Source organism: Hemitrygon akajei, unplaced genomic scaffold (assembly GCF_048418815.1).
Source record: "Hemitrygon akajei unplaced genomic scaffold, sHemAka1.3 Scf000056, whole genome shotgun sequence".
Taxonomy (NCBI): Eukaryota; Metazoa; Chordata; class Chondrichthyes; order Myliobatiformes; family Dasyatidae; genus Hemitrygon; species Hemitrygon akajei.
Window position 1 is genome coordinate 5,347,939 of NW_027331942.1, and position 22,071 is coordinate 5,370,009.

Genomic DNA, 22,071 nt, shown 5'->3' on the forward strand with positions numbered 1-22,071 from the left:
AGTGAGTCAAGGAGGTTATGGGCGGCTACAGGTTCAGGGCATATTTGTGTGGAGTTCTGCATTGGTACGTTCCAGTGAGACAGGGAGGTTATGGAGGGGTACAGGTTCAGGGCAAATTTGTGTGGAGTTCTGCATTGGTGCGTTCCAGTGAGACAAGGAGGTTATGGGCGGTTACACTTTCAGGGCATATTTGTGTGGTGTTCTGCAATGGTACGTTCCAGTGAGACAGTAGGTTATGGAGGGGTACAGGTTCAGGGCATATTTGAGTGGAGTTCGGCATTGGTGCGTTCCAGTGAGACAGGGAAGTTATGGCGGGTACAGGTTCAGTGCATATTTGTGAGGAGTTCTGCATTGGTACGTTCCAGTGAGACAGGGATGTTATGGAGGGGTACAGGTTCAGGGCATATTTGTGTGGTGTTATGCAATGGTACGTTCCACTGAGACAGGGAGGTTATGCACGGTACAGGATCAGGGCATATTTGAGTGGAGTTCGGCATTGGTGCGTTCCATTGAGACAGGGAGGTAATGGAGGGGTACAGGTTCAGGGCATATTTGTGTGTAGTTCTGCATTGGTACGTTCCAGTGAGACAGGGAGGTTATTGAGGGTACAGGTTCAGGGCATATTTGTTTGGAGTTCTGCTTTGGTACGTTCCAGTAAGACAAGGAGCTTATGAGCGGGTAGACGTTCAGGGCATATTTGTGTGGTGTTCTGCAATGGTACGTTCCAGTGAGACTGGGAGGTTATGGAGGGGTACAGGTTCAGGGCATATTTGAGTGTATTTCTGCATTTGTACGTTCCAGTTAATCAGGGAGGTTATGGAGGGTGCATGTTCAGGGCATATTTGAGTGGAGTTCTGCATTGGTACGTTCCAGTGAGACAGGGAGGTTATGTAGGGGTACAGGTTCAGGGCAAATTTGTGTGGAGTTCTGCATTGGTGCGTTCCAGTGAGACAAGGAGTTTATGGGCGGGTACACTTACAGGGCATATTTGAGTGGAGTTCGGCATTGGTGCGTTCCAGTGAGACAGGGAAGTTATGGAGGGGTACAGGTTCAGGGCATATTTGTTTGTAGTTCTGCATTGGTACGTTCCAGTGAGACATGGAGGTTATGGAGGTTACAGGTTCAGGGATTATTTGTGTGGATTTCTGCAGTGGTACGTTCCAGTGAGACAGGAAGTATATGGTCGGGTACAGGTACAGGGCATATTTGTGTGGAGTTCTGCGTTGGTGCGTTCCAGTGAGACAAGGAGGTTATGGGCGGTTACACTTTCAGGGCATATTTGTGTGTAGTTCTGCATTGGTACGTTCCAGTGAGACAGGGAGGTTATGGAGGGTACAGGTTCAGGGCATATTTGTGTGGAGTTCGGCATTGGTACGTTCCAGTGAGACAGGGTGGTTATGGAGGGTGCAGGTTCAGGGCATATTTGTGTGGAGTTCTGCATTGGTACGTTCCAGTGAGACAAGGAGGTTATGGAGGGGTACAGGTTCAGGGCAAATTTGTGTGGAGTTCTGCATTGGTGCGTTCCAGTGAGACAAGGAGTTTATAGGCGGGTACACTTTCAGGGCATATTTGTGTGGTGTTCTGCAATGGTACTTTCCAGTGAGACAGAAGGTTATGGAGGAGTACAGGTTCAGGGCATATTTGAGTGGAGTTCGGCATTGGTGCGTTCCAGTGAGACAGGGAAGTTATGGAGGGGTACAGTTTCAGGGCATATTTGTTTGTAGTTCTGCATTGGTACGTTCCAGTGAGACAGGGAGGTTATGGAGGTTACAGGTTCAGGGAATATTTGTGTGGATTTCTGCTGTGGTACGTTCCAGTGAGACAGGGAGTTTATGGTCGGGTACAGGTACAGGGCATATTTGTGTGGAGTTCTGCGTTGGTACGTTCCAGTGAGACAAGGAGGTTATGGGCGGGTACAGGTTCAGGGCATATTTGTGTGGAGTTCAGCATTGGTACGTTCCAGTGAGACAGGGAGTTTATGGAGGGGTACAGGTTCAGGGCAAATTTCTGTGGAGTTCTGCATTGGTGGGTTCCCGTGAGACAAGGAGGTTATGGGCGGTTACACTTTCAGGGCATATTTGTGTGGTGTTCTGCAATGGTACGTTCCAGTGAGACAGAAGGTTATGGAGGGGTACAGGTTCAGGGCATATTTGAGTGGAGTTCGGTTTGGTGCGTTCCAGTGAGACAGGGAAGTTATGGAGGGGTACAGGTTCAGTGCATATTTGTGAGGAGTTCTGCATTGGTACGTTGCTGTGAGACAGTGAGGTTATGGAGGGCTACAGGTTCAGGGCATATTTGTGTGTAGTTCTGCATTGGTACGTTCCAGTGAGACAGGGAGGTTATGGAGGGTACAGGTTCAGGGCATAATTGTGTGGAGTTCTGCATTGGTACGTTCCAGTGAGACAGGGAGGTTATGGAGGGGTACAGGTTCATGGCATATTTTTGTGTAGTTCTGCATTGGTACGTTCCAGTGAGACAGGGAGGTGATTGAGGGTACAGGTTCAGGGCATATTTGTGTGGAGTTCTGCATTGGTGCGTTCCAGTGAGAGAAGGAGGTTATGGGCGGGTACACGTTCAGGGCATATTTCTGTGGAATTCTGCATTGGTAATTTCCAGTGAGACAGGGAGGTTATGCACGGTACAGGATCAGTGCATATTTGAGTGGAGTTCTGCATTGGTACGTTCCAGTGAGACAGGGAGGTTATGGAGCGTACATGTTCAGGGCATATTTGTGTGGAGTTCTGCAGTGGTACATTCCATTGAGACAAGGAGGTTATGGTCGGGTACAGGTTCAGGGCATATTTGTGTGGAGTTCTGGATTGGTGCTTTACAGTGAGACCGGGAAGTTATGGAGGGTACAGGTTCAGGGCATATTTGTGTGGAGTTCTGCATTGGTACGTTCCAGTGAGACAGGGAGGTTATGGAGGGTGCAGGTTCAGGGCATATTTGTGTGGAGTTCTGCATTGGTACGTTCCAGTGAGACAGGGAGGTTATGGAGGGGTACAGGTTCAGGGCAAATTTGTGTGGAGTTCTGCATTGGTGCGTTCCAGTGAGACAAGGAGTTTATGGGCGGGTACACTTTCACGGCATATTTGTGTGGTGTTCTGCAATGGTACTTTCCAGTGAGACAGAAGGTTATGGAGGGTACAGGTTCAGTGCATATTTGAGTGGAGTTCGGCATTGGTGCGTTCCAGTGAGACAGGGAAGTTATGGAGGGGTACAGGTTCAGGGCATATTTGTGTGGAGTTCTGCATTGGTACGTTCCAGTGAGACAGGGAGGTTATGGAGGGGTACAGGTTCAGGGCATATTTGTGTGGTGTTCTGCAATGGTACGTTCCAGTGAGACAGGGAGGTTATGCACGGTACAGGATCAGGGCATATTTGAGTGGAGTTCGGCATTGGTGCGTTCCAGTGAGACAGGGAGGTTATGGAGGGGTACAGGTTCAGGGCATATTTGTGTGTAGTTCTGCATTGGTACGTTCCAGTGAGACAGGGAGGTTATGGAGGGTACAGGTTCAGGGAATATTTGTGTGGATTTCTGCAGTGGTACGTTCCAGTGAGACAGGGAGGTTATGGAGGTTACAGGTTCAGGGAATATTTGTGTGGATTTCTGCAGTGGTACGTTCCAGTGAGACAGGGAGTTTATGGTCGGGTACAGGTTCAGGGCAAATTTGTGTAGAGTTCTGCATTGGTGCGTTCCCGTGAGACAAGGAGGTTATGGGCGGTTACACTTTCAGGGCATATTTGTGTGGTGTTCTGCAATGGTACGTTCCAGTGAGACAGAAGTTTATGGAGGGTACAGGTTCAGGGCATATTTGAGTGGAGTTCGGCATTGGTGCGTTCCAGTGAGACAGGGAAGTTATGGAGGGGTACAGGTTCAGTGCATATTTGTGAGGAGTTCTGCATTGGTACGTTGCTGTGAGACAGGGAGGTTATGGAGGGCTACAGGTTCAGGGCATATTTGTGTGGAGTTCTGCGTTGGTACGTTCCAGTGAGTCAAGGAGGTTATGGGCGGCTACAGGTTCAGGGCATATTTGTGTGGAGTTCTGCATTGGTACGTTCCAGTGAGACAGGGAGGTTATGGAGGGGTACAGGTTCAGGGCAAATTTGTGTGGAGTTCTGCATTGGTGCGTTCCAGTGAGACAAGGAGGTTATGGGCGGTTACACTTTCAGGGCATATTTGTGTGGTGTTCTGCAATGGTACGTTCCAGTGAGACAGTAGGTTATGGAGGGGTACAGGTTCAGGGCATATTTGAGTGGAGTTCGGCATTGGTGCGTTCCAGTGAGACAGGGAAGTTATGGAGGGGTACAGGTTCAGTGCATATTTGTGAGGAGTTCTGCATTGGTACGTTCCAGTGAAACAGGGAGGTTATGGATGTCTACAGGTTCAGGGCATATTTGTTTGTAGTTCTGCATTGGTACGTTCCAGTGAGACAGGGAGGTTATGGAGGGTACAGGTTCAGGGCATATTTGTGTGGAGTTCTGCAGTGGTACGTTCCATTGAGACAAGGAGGTTATGGTCGGGTACAGGTTCAGGGCATATTTGTGTGGAGTTCTGCATTGGTACTTTCCAGTGAGACAGGGAGGTTATGGAGGGCTACAGGTTCAGGGCATATTTGTGTGGAGTTCTGCGTTGGTACGTTCCAGTGAGTCAAGGAGGTTATGGGCGGCTACAGGTTCAGGGCATATTTGTGTGGAGTTCTGCATTGGTACGTTCCAGTGAGACAGGGAGGTTATGGAGGGGTACAGGTTCAGGGCAAATTTGTGTGGAGTTCTGCATTGGTGCGTTCCAGTGAGACAAGGAGGTTATGGGCGGTTACACTTTCAGGGCATATTTGTGTGGTGTTCTGCAATGGTACGTTCCAGTGAGACAGTAGGTTATGGAGGGGTACAGGTTCAGGGCATATTTGAGTGGAGTTCGGCATTGGTGCGTTCCAGTGAGACAGGGAAGTTATGGCGGGTACAGGTTCAGTGCATATTTGTGAGGAGTTCTGCATTGGTACGTTCCAGTGAGACAGGGATGTTATGGAGGGGTACAGGTTCAGGGCATATTTGTGTGGTGTTATGCAATGGTACGTTCCACTGAGACAGGGAGGTTATGCACGGTACAGGATCAGGGCATATTTGAGTGGAGTTCGGCATTGGTGCGTTCCATTGAGACAGGGAGGTAATGGAGGGGTACAGGTTCAGGGCATATTTGTGTGTAGTTCTGCATTGGTACGTTCCAGTGAGACAGGGAGGTTATTGAGGGTACAGGTTCAGGGCATATTTGTTTGGAGTTCTGCTTTGGTACGTTCCAGTAAGACAAGGAGCTTATGAGCGGGTAGACGTTCAGGGCATATTTGTGTGGTGTTCTGCAATGGTACGTTCCAGTGAGACTGGGAGGTTATGGAGGGGTACAGGTTCAGGGCATATTTGAGTGTATTTCTGCATTTGTACGTTCCAGTTAATCAGGGAGGTTATGGAGGGTGCATGTTCAGGGCATATTTGAGTGGAGTTCTGCATTGGTACGTTCCAGTGAGACAGGGAGGTTATGTAGGGGTACAGGTTCAGGGCAAATTTGTGTGGAGTTCTGCATTGGTGCGTTCCAGTGAGACAAGGAGTTTATGGGCGGGTACACTTACAGGGCATATTTGAGTGGAGTTCGGCATTGGTGCGTTCCAGTGAGACAGGGAAGTTATGGAGGGGTACAGGTTCAGGGCATATTTGTTTGTAGTTCTGCATTGGTACGTTCCAGTGAGACATGGAGGTTATGGAGGTTACAGGTTCAGGGATTATTTGTGTGGATTTCTGCAGTGGTACGTTCCAGTGAGACAGGAAGTATATGGTCGGGTACAGGTACAGGGCATATTTGTGTGGAGTTCTGCGTTGGTGCGTTCCAGTGAGACAAGGAGGTTATGGGCGGTTACACTTTCAGGGCATATTTGTGTGTAGTTCTGCATTGGTACGTTCCAGTGAGACAGGGAGGTTATGGAGGGTACAGGTTCAGGGCATATTTGTGTGGAGTTCGGCATTGGTACGTTCCAGTGAGACAGGGTGGTTATGGAGGGTGCAGGTTCAGGGCATATTTGTGTGGAGTTCTGCATTGGTACGTTCCAGTGAGACAAGGAGGTTATGGAGGGGTACAGGTTCAGGGCAAATTTGTGTGGAGTTCTGCATTGGTGCGTTCCAGTGAGACAAGGAGTTTATAGGCGGGTACACTTTCAGGGCATATTTGTGTGGTGTTCTGCAATGGTACTTTCCAGTGAGACAGAAGGTTATGGAGGAGTACAGGTTCAGGGCATATTTGAGTGGAGTTCGGCATTGGTGCGTTCCAGTGAGACAGGGAAGTTATGGAGGGGTACAGTTTCAGGGCATATTTGTTTGTAGTTCTGCATTGGTACGTTCCAGTGAGACAGGGAGGTTATGGAGGTTACAGGTTCAGGGAATATTTGTGTGGATTTCTGCTGTGGTACGTTCCAGTGAGACAGGGAGTTTATGGTCGGGTACAGGTACAGGGCATATTTGTGTGGAGTTCTGCGTTGGTACGTTCCAGTGAGACAAGGAGGTTATGGGCGGGTACAGGTTCAGGGCATATTTGTGTGGAGTTCAGCATTGGTACGTTCCAGTGAGACAGGGAGTTTATGGAGGGGTACAGGTTCAGGGCAAATTTCTGTGGAGTTCTGCATTGGTGGGTTCCCGTGAGACAAGGAGGTTATGGGCGGTTACACTTTCAGGGCATATTTGTGTGGTGTTCTGCAATGGTACGTTCCAGTGAGACAGAAGGTTATGGAGGGGTACAGGTTCAGGGCATATTTGAGTGGAGTTCGGTTTGGTGCGTTCCAGTGAGACAGGGAAGTTATGGAGGGGTACAGGTTCAGTGCATATTTGTGAGGAGTTCTGCATTGGTACGTTGCTGTGAGACAGTGAGGTTATGGAGGGCTACAGGTTCAGGGCATATTTGTGTGTAGTTCTGCATTGGTACGTTCCAGTGAGACAGGGAGGTTATGGAGGGTACAGGTTCAGGGCATAATTGTGTGGAGTTCTGCATTGGTACGTTCCAGTGAGACAGGGAGGTTATGGAGGGGTACAGGTTCATGGCATATTTTTGTGTAGTTCTGCATTGGTACGTTCCAGTGAGACAGGGAGGTGATTGAGGGTACAGGTTCAGGGCATATTTGTGTGGAGTTCTGCATTGGTGCGTTCCAGTGAGAGAAGGAGGTTATGGGCGGGTACACGTTCAGGGCATATTTCTGTGGAATTCTGCATTGGTAATTTCCAGTGAGACAGGGAGGTTATGCACGGTACAGGATCAGTGCATATTTGAGTGGAGTTCTGCATTGGTACGTTCCAGTGAGACAGGGAGGTTATGGAGCGTACATGTTCAGGGCATATTTGTGTGGAGTTCTGCAGTGGTACATTCCATTGAGACAAGGAGGTTATGGTCGGGTACAGGTTCAGGGCATATTTGTGTGGAGTTCTGGATTGGTGCTTTCCAGTGAGACCGGGAAGTTATGGAGGGTACAGGTTCAGGGCATATTTGTGTGGAGTTCTGCATTGGTACGTTCCAGTGAGACAGGGAGGTTATGGAGGGTGCAGGTTCAGGGCATATTTGTGTGGAGTTCTGCATTGGTACGTTCCAGTGAGACAGGGAGGTTATGGAGGGGTACAGGTTCAGGGCAAATTTGTGTGGAGTTCTGCATTGGTGCGTTCCAGTGAGACAAGGAGTTTATGGGCGGGTACACTTTCACGGCATATTTGTGTGGTGTTCTGCAATGGTACTTTCCAGTGAGACAGAAGGTTATGGAGGGTACAGGTTCAGTGCATATTTGAGTGGAGTTCGGCATTGGTGCGTTCCAGTGAGACAGGGAAGTTATGGAGGGGTACAGGTTCAGGGCATATTTGTGTGGAGTTCTGCATTGGTACGTTCCAGTGAGACAGGGAGGTTATGGAGGGGTACAGGTTCAGGGCATATTTGTGTGGTGTTCTGCAATGGTACGTTCCAGTGAGACAGGGAGGTTATGCACGGTACAGGATCAGGGCATATTTGAGTGGAGTTCGGCATTGGTGCGTTCCAGTGAGACAGGGAGGTTATGGAGGGGTACAGGTTCAGGGCATATTTGTGTGTAGTTCTGCATTGGTACGTTCCAGTGAGACAGGGAGGTTATGGAGGGTACAGGTTCAGGGAATATTTGTGTGGATTTCTGCAGTGGTACGTTCCAGTGAGACAGGGAGGTTATGGAGGTTACAGGTTCAGGGAATATTTGTGTGGATTTCTGCAGTGGTACGTTCCAGTGAGACAGGGAGTTTATGGTCGGGTACAGGTTCAGGGCAAATTTGTGTAGAGTTCTGCATTGGTGCGTTCCCGTGAGACAAGGAGGTTATGGGCGGTTACACTTTCAGGGCATATTTGTGTGGTGTTCTGCAATGGTACGTTCCAGTGAGACAGAAGTTTATGGAGGGTACAGGTTCAGGGCATATTTGAGTGGAGTTCGGCATTGGTGCGTTCCAGTGAGACAGGGAAGTTATGGAGGGGTACAGGTTCAGTGCATATTTGTGAGGAGTTCTGCATTGGTACGTTCCAGTGAAACAGGGAGGTTATGGATGTCTACAGGTTCAGGGCATATTTGTTTGTAGTTCTGCATTGGTACGTTCCAGTGAGACAGGGAGGTTATGGAGGGTACAGGTTCAGGGCATATTTGTGTGGAGTTCTGCAGTGGTACGTTCCATTGAGACAAGGAGGTTATGGTCGGGTACAGGTTCAGGGCATATTTGTGTGGAGTTCTGCATTGGTACTTTCCAGTGAGACAGGGAGGTTATGGAGGGCTACAGGTTCAGGGCATATTTGTGTGGAGTTCTGCGTTGGTACGTTCCAGTGAGTCAAGGAGGTTATGGGCGGCTACAGGTTCAGGGCATATTTGTGTGGAGTTCTGCATTGGTACGTTCCAGTGAGACAGGGAGGTTATGGAGGGGTACAGGTTCAGGGCAAATTTGTGTGGAGTTCTGCATTGGTGCGTTCCAGTGAGACAAGGAGGTTATGGGCGGTTACACTTTCAGGGCATATTTGTGTGGTGTTCTGCAATGGTACGTTCCAGTGAGACAGTAGGTTATGGAGGGGTACAGGTTCAGGGCATATTTGAGTGGAGTTCGGCATTGGTGCGTTCCAGTGAGACAGGGAAGTTATGGCGGGTACAGGTTCAGTGCATATTTGTGAGGAGTTCTGCATTGGTACGTTCCAGTGAGACAGGGATGTTATGGAGGGGTACAGGTTCAGGGCATATTTGTGTGGTGTTATGCAATGGTACGTTCCACTGAGACAGGGAGGTTATGCACGGTACAGGATCAGGGCATATTTGAGTGGAGTTCGGCATTGGTGCGTTCCATTGAGACAGGGAGGTAATGGAGGGGTACAGGTTCAGGGCATATTTGTGTGTAGTTCTGCATTGGTACGTTCCAGTGAGACAGGGAGGTTATTGAGGGTACAGGTTCAGGGCATATTTGTTTGGAGTTCTGCTTTGGTACGTTCCAGTAAGACAAGGAGCTTATGAGCGGGTAGACGTTCAGGGCATATTTGTGTGGTGTTCTGCAATGGTACGTTCCAGTGAGACTGGGAGGTTATGGAGGGGTACAGGTTCAGGGCATATTTGAGTGTATTTCTGCATTTGTACGTTCCAGTTAATCAGGGAGGTTATGGAGGGTGCATGTTCAGGGCATATTTGAGTGGAGTTCTGCATTGGTACGTTCCAGTGAGACAGGGAGGTTATGTAGGGGTACAGGTTCAGGGCAAATTTGTGTGGAGTTCTGCATTGGTGCGTTCCAGTGAGACAAGGAGTTTATGGGCGGGTACACTTACAGGGCATATTTGAGTGGAGTTCGGCATTGGTGCGTTCCAGTGAGACAGGGAAGTTATGGAGGGGTACAGGTTCAGGGCATATTTGTTTGTAGTTCTGCATTGGTACGTTCCAGTGAGACATGGAGGTTATGGAGGTTACAGGTTCAGGGATTATTTGTGTGGATTTCTGCAGTGGTACGTTCCAGTGAGACAGGAAGTATATGGTCGGGTACAGGTACAGGGCATATTTGTGTGGAGTTCTGCGTTGGTGCGTTCCAGTGAGACAAGGAGGTTATGGGCGGTTACACTTTCAGGGCATATTTGTGTGTAGTTCTGCATTGGTACGTTCCAGTGAGACAGGGAGGTTATGGAGGGTACAGGTTCAGGGCATATTTGTGTGGAGTTCGGCATTGGTACGTTCCAGTGAGACAGGGTGGTTATGGAGGGTGCAGGTTCAGGGCATATTTGTGTGGAGTTCTGCATTGGTACGTTCCAGTGAGACAAGGAGGTTATGGAGGGGTACAGGTTCAGGGCAAATTTGTGTGGAGTTCTGCATTGGTGCGTTCCAGTGAGACAAGGAGTTTATAGGCGGGTACACTTTCAGGGCATATTTGTGTGGTGTTCTGCAATGGTACTTTCCAGTGAGACAGAAGGTTATGGAGGAGTACAGGTTCAGGGCATATTTGAGTGGAGTTCGGCATTGGTGCGTTCCAGTGAGACAGGGAAGTTATGGAGGGGTACAGTTTCAGGGCATATTTGTTTGTAGTTCTGCATTGGTACGTTCCAGTGAGACAGGGAGGTTATGGAGGTTACAGGTTCAGGGAATATTTGTGTGGATTTCTGCTGTGGTACGTTCCAGTGAGACAGGGAGTTTATGGTCGGGTACAGGTACAGGGCATATTTGTGTGGAGTTCTGCGTTGGTACGTTCCAGTGAGACAAGGAGGTTATGGGCGGGTACAGGTTCAGGGCATATTTGTGTGGAGTTCAGCATTGGTACGTTCCAGTGAGACAGGGAGTTTATGGAGGGGTACAGGTTCAGGGCAAATTTCTGTGGAGTTCTGCATTGGTGGGTTCCCGTGAGACAAGGAGGTTATGGGCGGTTACACTTTCAGGGCATATTTGTGTGGTGTTCTGCAATGGTACGTTCCAGTGAGACAGAAGGTTATGGAGGGGTACAGGTTCAGGGCATATTTGAGTGGAGTTCGGTTTGGTGCGTTCCAGTGAGACAGGGAAGTTATGGAGGGGTACAGGTTCAGTGCATATTTGTGAGGAGTTCTGCATTGGTACGTTGCTGTGAGACAGTGAGGTTATGGAGGGCTACAGGTTCAGGGCATATTTGTGTGTAGTTCTGCATTGGTACGTTCCAGTGAGACAGGGAGGTTATGGAGGGTACAGGTTCAGGGCATAATTGTGTGGAGTTCTGCATTGGTACGTTCCAGTGAGACAGGGAGGTTATGGAGGGGTACAGGTTCATGGCATATTTTTGTGTAGTTCTGCATTGGTACGTTCCAGTGAGACAGGGAGGTGATTGAGGGTACAGGTTCAGGGCATATTTGTGTGGAGTTCTGCATTGGTGCGTTCCAGTGAGAGAAGGAGGTTATGGGCGGGTACACGTTCAGGGCATATTTCTGTGGAATTCTGCATTGGTAATTTCCAGTGAGACAGGGAGGTTATGCACGGTACAGGATCAGTGCATATTTGAGTGGAGTTCTGCATTGGTACGTTCCAGTGAGACAGGGAGGTTATGGAGCGTACATGTTCAGGGCATATTTGTGTGGAGTTCTGCAGTGGTACATTCCATTGAGACAAGGAGGTTATGGTCGGGTACAGGTTCAGGGCATATTTGTGTGGAGTTCTGGATTGGTGCTTTCCAGTGAGACCGGGAAGTTATGGAGGGTACAGGTTCAGGGCATATTTGTGTGGAGTTCTGCATTGGTACGTTCCAGTGAGACAGGGAGGTTATGGAGGGTGCAGGTTCAGGGCATATTTGTGTGGAGTTCTGCATTGGTACGTTCCAGTGAGACAGGGAGGTTATGGAGGGGTACAGGTTCAGGGCAAATTTGTGTGGAGTTCTGCATTGGTGCGTTCCAGTGAGACAAGGAGTTTATGGGCGGGTACACTTTCACGGCATATTTGTGTGGTGTTCTGCAATGGTACTTTCCAGTGAGACAGAAGGTTATGGAGGGTACAGGTTCAGTGCATATTTGAGTGGAGTTCGGCATTGGTGCGTTCCAGTGAGACAGGGAAGTTATGGAGGGGTACAGGTTCAGGGCATATTTGTGTGGAGTTCTGCATTGGTACGTTCCAGTGAGACAGGGAGGTTATGGAGGGGTACAGGTTCAGGGCATATTTGTGTGGTGTTCTGCAATGGTACGTTCCAGTGAGACAGGGAGGTTATGCACGGTACAGGATCAGGGCATATTTGAGTGGAGTTCGGCATTGGTGCGTTCCAGTGAGACAGGGAGGTTATGGAGGGGTACAGGTTCAGGGCATATTTGTGTGTAGTTCTGCATTGGTACGTTCCAGTGAGACAGGGAGGTTATGGAGGGTACAGGTTCAGGGAATATTTGTGTGGATTTCTGCAGTGGTACGTTCCAGTGAGACAGGGAGGTTATGGAGGTTACAGGTTCAGGGAATATTTGTGTGGATTTCTGCAGTGGTACGTTCCAGTGAGACAGGGAGTTTATGGTCGGGTACAGGTTCAGGGCAAATTTGTGTAGAGTTCTGCATTGGTGCGTTCCCGTGAGACAAGGAGGTTATGGGCGGTTACACTTTCAGGGCATATTTGTGTGGTGTTCTGCAATGGTACGTTCCAGTGAGACAGAAGTTTATGGAGGGTACAGGTTCAGGGCATATTTGAGTGGAGTTCGGCATTGGTGCGTTCCAGTGAGACAGGGAAGTTATGGAGGGGTACAGGTTCAGTGCATATTTGTGAGGAGTTCTGCATTGGTACGTTGCTGTGAGACAGGGAGGTTATGGAGGGCTACAGGTTCAGGGCATATTTGTGTGGAGTTCTGCGTTGGTACGTTCCAGTGAGTCAAGGAGGTTATGGGCGGCTACAGGTTCAGGGCATATTTGTGTGGAGTTCTGCATTGGTACGTTCCAGTGAGACAGGGAGGTTATGGAGGGGTACAGGTTCAGGGCAAATTTGTGTGGAGTTCTGCATTGGTGCGTTCCAGTGAGACAAGGAGGTTATGGGCGGTTACACTTTCAGGGCATATTTGTGTGGTGTTCTGCAATGGTACGTTCCAGTGAGACAGTAGGTTATGGAGGGGTACAGGTTCAGGGCATATTTGAGTGGAGTTCGGCATTGGTGCGTTCCAGTGAGACAGGGAAGTTATGGCGGGTACAGGTTCAGTGCATATTTGTGAGGAGTTCTGCATTGGTACGTTCCAGTGAGACAGGGATGTTATGGAGGGCTACAGGTTCAGGGCATATTTGTGTGTAGTTCTGCATTGGTACGTTCCAGTGAGACAGGGAGGTTATGGAGGGTACAGGTTCAGGGCATATTTGTGTGGAGTTCTGCACTGGTACGTTCCAGTGAGACAGGGAGGTTATGGAGGGTGCAGGTTCAGGGCATATTTGTGTGGAGTTCTGCATTGGTACGTTCCAGTGAGACAGGGAGGTTATGGAGGGGTACAGGTTCAGGGCAAATTTGTGTGGAGTTCTGCATTGGTGCGTTCCAGTGAGACAAGGAGTTTATGGGCGGGTACACTTTCAGGGCATATTTGTGTGGTGTTCTGCAATGGTACTTTCCAGTGAGACAGAAGGTTATGGAGGGTACAGGTTCAGGGCATATTTGTGTGGAGTTCTGCATTGGTACGTTCCAGTGAGACAGGGAGGTTCTGGAGGGGTACAGGTTCAGGGCATATTTGTGTGTAGTTCTGCATTGGTACGTTCCAGTGAGACAGGGAAGTTATGGAGGGGTACAGTTTCAGGGCATATTTGTTTGTAGTTCTGCATTGGTACGTTCCAGTGAGACAGGGAGGTTATGGAGGTTGCAGGTTCAGGGAATATTTGTGTGGATTTCTGCTGTGGTACGTTCCAGTGAGACAGGGAGTTTATGGTCGGGTACAGGTACAGGGCATATTTGTGTGGAGTTCTGCGTTGGTACGTTCCAGTGAGACAAGGAGGTTATGGGCGGGTACAGGTTCAGGGCATATTTGTGTGGAGTTCAGCATTGGTACGTTCCAGTGAGACAGGGAGTTTATGGAGGGGTACAGGTTCAGGGCAAATTTCTGTGGAGTTCTGCATTGGTGGGTTCCCGTGAGACAAGGAGGTTATGGGCGGTTACACTTTCAGGGCATATTTGTGTGGTGTTCTGCAATGGTACGTTCCAGTGAGACAGAAGGTTATGGAGGGGTACAGGTTCAGGGCATATTTGAGTGGAGTTCGGTTTGGTGCGTTCCAGTGAGACAGGGAAGTTATGGAGGGGTACAGGTTCAGTGCATATTTGTGAGGAGTTCTGCATTGGTACGTTGCTGTGAGACAGTGAGGTTATGGAGGGCTACAGGTTCAGGGCATATTTGTGTGTAGTTCTGCATTGGTACGTTCCAGTGAGACAGGGAGGTTATGGAGGGTACAGGTTCAGGGCATATTTGTGTGGAGTTCTGCATTGGTACGTTCCAGTGAGACAAGGAGGTTATGGGCGGGTACAGGTTCATGGCATATTTTTGTGTAGTTCTGCATTGGTACGTTCCAGTGAGACAGGGAGGTGATTGAGGGTACAGGTTCAGGGCATATTTGTGTGGTGTTCTGCAATGGTACGTTCCAGTGAGACAGTAGGTTATGGAGGGGTACAGGTTCAGGGCATATTTGAGTGGAGTTCTGCATTGGTACGTTCCAGTGAGACAGGGAGGTTATGGAGGGTACAGGTTCAGGGCATATTTGTGTGTAGTTCTGCATTGGTACGTTCCAGTGAGACAGGGAGGTTATGGAGGGTACAGGTTCAGGGCATATTTGTGTGGAGTTCTGCATTGGTACGTTCCAGTGAGACAAGGAGGTTATGGGCGGGTACAGGTTCATGGCATATTTTTGTGTAGTTCTGCATTGGTACGTTCCAGTGAGACAGGGAGGTGATTGAGGGTACAGGTTCAGGGCATATTTGTGTGGTGTTCTGCAATGGTACGTTCCAGTGAGACAGTAGGTTATGGAGGGGTACAGGTTCAGGGCATATTTGTGTGTAGTTCTGCATTGGTACGTTCCAGTGAGACAGGGAGGTTATGGAGGGTACAGGTTCAGGGCATATTTGTGTGGAGTTCTGCACTGGTACGTTCCAGTGAGACAGGGAGGTAATGGAGGGTGCAGGTTCAGGGCATATTTGTGTGGAGTTCTGCATTGGTACGTTCCAGTGAGACAGGGAGGTTATGGAGGGATACAGGTTCAGGGCAAATTTGTGTGGAGTTCTGCATTGGTGCGTTCCAGTGAGACAAGGAGTTTATGGGCGGGTACACTTTCAGGGCATATTTGTGTGGTGTTCTGCAATGGTACCTTCCAGTGAGACAGAAGGTTATGGAGGGTACAGGTTCAGGGCATATTTGTGTGGAGTTCTGCATTGGTACGTTCCAGTGAGACAGGGAGGTTCTGGAGGGGTACAGGTTCAGGGCATATTTGTGTGTAGTTCTGCATTGGTACGTTCCAGTGAGACAGGGAAGTTATGGAGGGGTACAGTTTCAGGGCATATTTGTTTGTAGTTCTGCATTGGTACGTTCCAGTGAGACAGGGAGGTTATGGAGGTTACAGGTTCAGGGAATATTTGTGTGGATTTCTGCTGTGGTACGTTCCAGTGAGACAGGGAGTTTATGGTCGGGTACAGGTACAGGGCATATTTGTGTGGAGTTCTGCGTTGGTACGTTCCAGTGAGACAAGGAGGTTATGGGCGGGTACAGGTTCAGGGCATATTTGTGTGGAGTTCAGCATTGGTACGTTCCAGTGAGACAGGGAGTTTATGGAGGGGTACAGGTTCAGGGCAAATTTCTGTGGAGTTCTGCATTGGTGGGTTCCCGTGAGACAAGGAGGTTATGGGCGGTTACACTTTCAGGGCATATTTGTGTGGTGTTCTGCAATGGTACGTTCCAGTGAGACAGAAGGTTATGGAGGGGTACAGGTTCAGGGCATATTTGAGTGGAGTTCGGTTTGGTGCGTTCCAGTGAGACAGGGAAGTTATGGAGGGGTACAGGTTCAGTGCATATTTGTGAGGAGTTCTGCATTGGTACGTTGCTGTGAGACAGTGAGGTTATGGAGGGCTACAGGTTCAGGGCATATTTGTGTGTAGTTCTGCATTGGTACGTTCCAGTGAGACAGGGAGGTTATGGAGGGTACAGGTTCAGGGCATATTTGTGTGGAGTTCTGCATTGGTACGTTCCAGTGAGACAAGGAGGTTATGGGCGGGTACAGGTTCATGGCATATTTTTGTGTAGTTCTGCATTGGTACGTTCCAGTGAGACAGGGAGGTGATTGAGGGTACAGGTTCAGGGCATATTTGTGTGGAGTTCTGCATTGGTGCGTTCCAGTGAGACAAGGAGGTTATGGGCGGGTACACGTTCAGGGCATATTTCTGTGGAATTCTGCATCGGTAATTTCCAGTGAGACAGGGAGGATATGCACGGTACAGGATCAGTGCATATTTGAGTGGAGTTCTGCATTGGTACGTTCCAGTGAGACAGGGAGGTTATGGAGGGTACAGGTTCAGGGCATATTTGTGTGGTGTTCTGCAATGGTACGTTCCAGTGAGACAGAAGGTTATGGAGGGGTACAGGTTCAGGGCATATTTGAGTGGAGTTCGGTTTGGTGCGTTCCAGTGAGACAGGGAAGTTATGGAGGGGTACAGGTTCAGTGCATATTTGTGAGGAGTTCTGCATTGGTACGTTGCTGTGAGACAGTGAGGTTATGGAGGGCTACAGGTTCAGGGCATATTTGTGTGTAGTTCTGCATTGGTACGTTCCAGTGAGACAGGGAGGTTATGGAGGGTACAGGTTCAGGGCATATTTGTGTGGAGTTCTGCATTGGTACGTTCCAGTGAGACAAGGAGGTTATGGGCGGGTACAGGTTCATGGCATATTTTTGTGTAGTTCTGCATTGGTACGTTCCAGTGAGACAGGGAGGTGATTGAGGGTACAGGTTCAGGGCATATATGTGTGGTGTTCTGCAATGGTACGTTCCAGTGAGACAGTAGGTTATGGAGGGGTACAGGTTCAGGGCATATTTGAGTGGAGTTCGGCATTGGTGCGTTCCAGTGAGACAGGGAAGTTATGGCGGGTACAGGTTCAGTGCATATTTGTGAGGAGTTCTGCATTGGAACGTTCCAGTGAGACAGGGATGTTATGGAGGGCTACAGGTTCAGGGCATATTTGTGTGTAGTTCTGCATTGGTACGTTCCAGTGAGACAGGGAGGTTATGGAGGGTACAGGTTCAGGGCTTATTTGTGTGGAGTTCTGCACTGGTACGTTCCAGTGAGACAGGGAGGTTATGGAGGGGTACAGGTTCAGGGCAAATTTGTGTGGAGTTCTGCATTGGTGCGTTCCAGTGAGACAAGGAGTTTATGGGCGGGTACACTTTCAGGGCATATTTGTGTGGTGTTCTGCAATGGTACTTTCCAGTGAGACAGAAGGTTATGGAGGGTACAGGTTCAGGGCATATTTGTGTGGAGTTCTGCATTGGTACGTTCCAGTGAGACAGGGAGGTTCTGGAGGGGTACAGGTTCAGGGCATATTTGTGTGTAGTTCTGCATTGGTACGTTCCAGTGAGACAGGGAAGTTATGGAGGGGTACAGTTTCAGGGCATATTTGTTTGTAGTTCTGCATTGGTACGTTCCAGTGAGACAGGGAGGTTATGGAGGTTACAGGTTCAGAGAATATTTGTGTGGATTTCTGCTGTGGTACGTTCCAGTGAGACAGGGAGTTTATGGTCGGGTACAGGTACAGGGCATATTTGTGTGGAGTTCTGCGTTGGTACGTTCCAGTGAGACAAGGAGGTTATGGGCGGGTACAGGTTCAGGGCATATTTGTGTGGAGTTCAGCATTGGTACGTTCCAGTGAGACAGGGAGTTTATGGAGGGGTACAGGTTCAGGGCAAATTTCTGTGGAGTTCTGCATTGGTGGGTTCCCGTGAGACAAGGAGGTTATGGGCGGTTACACTTTCAGGGCATATTTGTGTGGTGTTCTGCAATGGTACGTTCCAGTGAGACAGAAGGTTATGGTGGGGTACAGGTTCAGGGCATATTTGAGTGGAGTTCGGTTTGGTGCGTTCCAGTGAGACAGGGAAGTTATGGAGGGGTACAGGTTCAGTGCATATTTGTGAGGAGTTCTGCATTGGTACGTTGCTGTGAGACAGTGAGGTTATGGAGGGCTACAGGTTCAGGGCATATTTGTGTGTAGTTCTGCATTGGTACGTTCCAGTGAGACAGGGAGGTTATGGAGGGTACAGGTTCAGGGCATATTTGTGTGGAGTTCTGCATTGGTACGTTCCAGTGAGACAAGGAGGTTATGGGCGGGTACAGGTTCATGGCATATTTTTGTGTAGTTCTGCATTGGTACGTTCCAGTGAGACAGGGAGGTGATTGAGGGTACAGGTTCAGGGCATATTTGTGTGGAGTTCTGCATTGGTGCGTTCCAGTGAGACAAGGAGGTTATGGGCGTGTACACGTTCAGGGCATATTTCTGTGGAATTCTGCATCGGTAATTTCCAGTGAGACAGGGAGGATATGCACGGTACAGGATCAGTGCATATTTGAGTGGAGTTCTGCATTGGTACGTTCCAGTGAGACAGGGAGGTTATGGAGGGTACAGGTTCAGGGCACATTTGTGTGGAGTTCTGCAGTGGTACATTCCATTGAGACAAGGAGGTTATGGTCGGGTACAGGTTCAGGGCATATTTGTGTGGAGTTCTGGATTGGTGCTTTCCAGTGAGACCGGGAAGTTATGGAGGGTACAGGTTCAGGGCATATTTGTGTGGAGTTCTGCATTGGTACGTTCCAGTGAGACAGGGAGGTTATGGAGGGTGCAGGTTCAGGGCATATTTGTGTGGAGTTCTGCATTGGTACGTTCCAGTGAGACAGGAAGGTTATGGAGGGGTACAGGTTCAGGGCAAATTTGTGTGGAGTTCTGCATTGGTGCGTTCCAGTGAGACAAGGAGTTTATGGGCGGGTACACTTTCAGGGCATATTTGTGTGGTGTTCTGCAATGGTACTTTCCAGTGAGACAGAAGGTTATGGAGGGGTACAGGTTCAGGGCATATTTGAGTGGAGTTCGGCATTGGTGCGTTCCAGTGAGACAGGGAAGTTATGGAGGGGTACAGTTTCAGGACATATTTGTTTGTAGTTCTGCATTGGTACGTTCCAGTGAGACAGGGAGGTTATGGAGGTTACAGGTTCAGGGAATATTTGTGTGGATTTCTGCAGTGGTACGTTCCAGTGAGACAGGGAGGTTATGGAGGTTACAGGTTCAGGGAATATTTGTGTGGATTTCTGCAGTGGTACGTTCCAGTGAGACAGGGAGTTTATGGTCGGGTACAGGTTCAGGGCAAATTTGTGTAGAGTTCTGCATTGGTGCGTTCCCGTGAGACAAGGAGGTTATGGGCGGTTACACTTTCAGGGCATATTTGTGTGGTGTTCTGCAATGGTACGTTCCAGTGAGACAGAAGTTTATGGAGGGTACAGGTTCAGGGCATATTTGAGTGGAGTTCGGCATTGGTGCGTTCCAGTGAGACAGGGCAGTTATGGAGGGGTACAGGTTCAGTGCATATTTGTGAGGAGTTCTGCATTGGTACGTTGCTGTGAGACAGGGAGGTTATGGAGGGCTACAGGTTCAGGGCATATTTGTGTGGAGTTCTGCGTTGGTACGTTCCAGTGAGTCAAGGAGGTTATGGGCGGCTACAGGTTCAGGGCATATTTGTGTGGAGTTCTGCATTGGTACGTTCCAGTGAGACAGGGAGGTTATGGAGGGGTACAGGTTCAGGGCAAATTTGTGTGGAGTTCTGCATTGGTGCGTTCCAGTGAGACAAGGAGGTTATGGGCGGTTACACTTTCAGGGCATATTTGTGTGGTGTTCTGCAATGGTACGTTCCAGTGAGACAGTAGGTTATGGAGGGGTACAGGTTCAGGGCATATTTGAGTGGAGTTCGGCATTGGTGCGTTCCAGTGAGACAGGGAAGTTATGGCGGGTAGAGGTTCAGTGCATATTTGTGAGGAGTTCTGCATTGGTACGTTCCAGTGAGACAGGGATGTTATGGAGGGCTACAGGTTCAGGGCATATTTGTGTGTAGTTCTGCATTGGTACGTTCCAGTGAGACAGGGAGGTTATGGAGGGTACAGGTTCAGGGCATATTTGTGTGGAGTTCTGCAGTGGTACATTCCATTGAGACAAGGAGGTTATGGTCGGGTACAGGTTCAGGGCATATTTGTGTGGAGTTCTGGATTGGTGCTTTCCAGTGAGACCGGGAAGTTATGGAGGGTACAGGTTCAGGGCATATTTGTGTGGAGTTCTGCATTGGTACGTTCCAGTGAGACAGGGAGGTTATGGAGGGTGCAGGTTCAGGGCATATTTGTGTGGAGTTCTGCATTGGTACGTTCCAGTGAGACAGGGAGGTTATGGAGGGGTACAGGTTCAGGGCAAATTTGTGTGGAGTTCTGCATTGGTGCGTTCCAGTGAGACAAGGAGTTTATGGGCGGGTACACTTTCAGGGCATATTTGTGTGGTGTTCTGCAATGGTACTTTCCAGTGAGACAGAAGGTTATGGAGGGGTACAGGTTCAGGGCATATTTGAGTGGAGTTCGGCATTGGTGCGTTCCAGTGAGACAGGGAAGTTATGGAGGGGTACAGTTTCAGGACATATTTGTTTGTAGTTCTGCATTGGTACGTTCCAGTGAGACAGAGAGGTTATGGAGGTTACAGGTTCAGGGAATATTTGTGTGGATTTCTGCAGTGGTACGTTCCAGTGAGACAGGGAGGTTATGGAGGTTACAGGTTCAGGGAATATTTGTGTGGATTTCTGCAGTGGTACGTTCCAGTGAGACAGGGAGTTTATGGTCGGGTACAGGTTCAGGGCAAATTTGTGTAGAGTTCTGCATTGGTGCGTTCCCGTGAGACAAGGAGGTTATGGGCGGTTACACTTTCAGGGCATATTTGTGTGGTGTTCTGCAATGGTACGTTCCAGTGAGACAGAAGTTTATGGAGGGTACAGGTTCAGGGCATATTTGAGTGGAGTTCGGCATTGGTGCGTTCCAGTGAGACAGGGCAGTTATGGAGGGGTACAGGTTCAGTGCATATTTGTGAGGAGTTCTGCATTGGTACGTTGCTGTGAGACAGGGAGGTTATGGAGGGCTACAGGTTCAGGGCATATTTGTGTGGAGTTCTGCGTTGGTACGTTCCAGTGAGTCAAGGAGGTTATGGGCGGCTACAGGTTCAGGGCATATTTGTGTGGAGTTCTGCATTGGTACGTTCCAGTGAGACAGGGAGGTTATGGAGGGGTACAGGTTCAGGGCAAATTTGTGTGGAGTTCTGCATTGGTGCGTTCCAGTGAGACAAGGAGGTTATGGGCGGTTACACTTTCAAGGCATATTTGTGTGGTGTTCTGCAATGGTACGTTCCAGTGAGACAGTAGGTTATGGAGGGGTACAGGTTCAGGGCATATTTGAGTGGAGTTCGGCATTGGTGCGTTCCAGTGAGACAGGGAAGTTATGGCGGGTACAGGTTCAGTGCATATTTGTGAGGAGTTCTGCATTGGTACGTTCCAGTGAGACAGGGATGTTATGGAGGGCTACAGGTTCAGGGCATATTTGTGTGTAGTTCTGCATTGGTACGTTCCAGTGAGACAGGGAGGTTATGGAGGGTACAGGTTCAGGGCATATTTATGTGGAGTTCCGCACTGGTACGTTCCAGTGAGACAGGGAGGTTATGGAGGGTGCAGGTTCAGGGCATATTTGTGTGGAGTTCTGCATTGGTACGTTCCAGTGAGACAGGGAGGTTATGGAGGGGTACAGGTTCAGGGCAAATTTGTGTGGAGTTCTGCATTGGTGCGTTCCAGTGAGACAAGGAGTTTATGGGCGGGTACACTTTCAGGGCATATTTGTGTGGTGTTCTGCAATGGTACTTTCCAGTGAGACAGAAGGTTATGGAGGGTACAGGTTCAGGGCATATTTGTGTGGAGTTCTGCATTGGTACGTTCCAGTGAGACAGGGAGGTTCTGGAGGGGTACAGGTTCAGGGCATATTTGTGTGTAGTTCTGCATTGGTACGTTCCAGTGAGACAGGGAGGTTATGGAG